Source organism: Physeter macrocephalus, chromosome 12 (genome assembly GCF_002837175.3).
Source record: "Physeter macrocephalus isolate SW-GA chromosome 12, ASM283717v5, whole genome shotgun sequence".
Classification (NCBI taxonomy): domain Eukaryota; kingdom Metazoa; phylum Chordata; class Mammalia; order Artiodactyla; family Physeteridae; genus Physeter; species Physeter macrocephalus.
Genome location: NC_041225.1, coordinates 86,657,337 through 86,659,383, shown reverse-complemented (window position 1 = coordinate 86,659,383; position 2,047 = coordinate 86,657,337).

The window sequence follows — 2,047 nt, the reverse complement described above, 5'->3', positions numbered from 1 at the left end:
AAACGAGCATGTCGTGAATCGCCTGATTTCCCCGTTCCCACTGATATAGCCCACCCCTCCTTCACTCTTCTTCCTCCCTCTTTCCAATGGTTCCAAAAGGCAGGAACCATATCTGCCTTCATGGCCAAGGTAGAGGGTAGTGTGTGAATAAGAAAGAGAGGAAGGATTACAGTGAGATGATAAACGTTAGGATACAATGTACAGAATGTTCTGGAGCACCAAGGAAAGGGTAACAAACTGGAAAACTCCACACAAATAACATGATACTCGAATTGGGTTTTATTTTTTTATTTTTATTTTTTTTTTTGTGGTACGCGGGCCTCTCACTGCTGTGGCCTCTCCCGTTGTGGAGCACAGGCTCCGGACGCGCAGGCTCAGCGGCCATGGCTCACGGGCCCAGCCGCTCCGCGGCATGTGGGATCCTCCCAGACCGGGGCGCGAACCTGGTTCTCCTGCATCGGCAGGCGGACGCGCAACCACTGCGCCACCAGGGAAGCCCTCGAATTGGGTTTTAAAAGATAAGCAGAAGGGACATCCCTGGTGGCGCAGTGGTTAAGAATACGCCTGCCAATGCAGGGGACATGGGTTCGAGCCCTGGTCTGGGAAGATCCCACATGCAGCAGAGCAACTAAGCCCGTGCACCACAACTACTGAGTCTGTGCTCTAGAGCCCGCGAGCCACAACTACTGAGCCCGCATGCCACAACTACTGAAGCCCACATGCCTAGAGCCCATGCTCTGAAACAAGAGAAACCACTGCAAGAGAAGCCCGCATACCGCAACGACCCTACTCGCCACAACTAGAGAAAGCCCACGTGCAGCAACGAAGACCCAACACAACCATAAATAAATAAATTCATTTAAAAAAAAAAAGAAAAGATAAGTAGGAGTTTACCAGTCAATGAGAGGAGGATATTTAAAGCAGAAGGATATTCAAAACAGTGGTAACTGGTATGTGTACAGGCTTAGGTTACTTTATACCGATCAGACTGGCAAAATTAGCAAGTGGAATAATGCAAGTGTTGTTTATGATGAGGGGAACCAGCCATCTTTGTTCACAGCTGATGAATGTGGACCAGTGCAGCCTGTCTGGAGTCACACAGCAGAACTTAACTTAAAAATGCACATCCCGTAGGACCCTGTAGGCTCATTACTGGTTAAACGCCCAGAGAAAATGACATTCACTGCGTAATGTTTGCAGAAAGAGGGAGTTGGAGGAAATCTAGGTGTCCAGGGTAAAATGTGGTAGATACATATTTTGGAATATTTTACAGCAGTCAGAGTGACAAACTAGAAGCACATAAAGCAACATAAACAGATAGCAAAGACAGTGCTACATTTTTAAAAACCCCAAACAAACAAGATCTATACTCCAAGATCTTTTATGTTAGTTAAAAATGCATACATACAAAAGATAGCACTATTTTCAAAGATGCACACACATCACCTGCGCATATACCACCACGATGGATTGCGGGTCTGGAGGTGAGGGCGGGGAATCAAGACTAGGGCTGGGGATCAAAGGGGAAAGGGAAATGAGTGAAGCCTGCACTGACTGAAATATACAGGAACTGACGGGTATGATGATCAGTTTCCTGGCCCTGAAGTCCAAATAAAGGACCTAGAAGTGTAAAAATGTATGTCATGCTTTTGCCACAGAAGAGGCTGGGTGAGTTGGGGGGAGCCCCAGAGCTGAGGCTGGGGGAGGGGCTGGAGTCAGGGTGCCAGCCGGGGCCCCATCCTGAGGGCAACAGGGAGCTGCTGACAGCTTTTAAGGAGAAAAGAACACTTTGCTTTAAAAGGTCCCCTCTGGTGACCTAGAGGAAAGCTTGGAGACAGTGCAGTGTTTAGAAGACCACTTTAAAATGACAGGAGAAAGACACAGAGATCAGAACTAATGTGAGTAGGTGGGGTAGCAAGACCGTGGGTGGTCTGGAGTGAGTGCCGTCTCGGGGCCCCTGTGGGAACCCACGCTAGACCACCTGCTTTTTTTTTTTTTTTTTTTTTTTTTTGCGGTACGCGGGCCTCTCACTGTTGTGGCCTCTCCC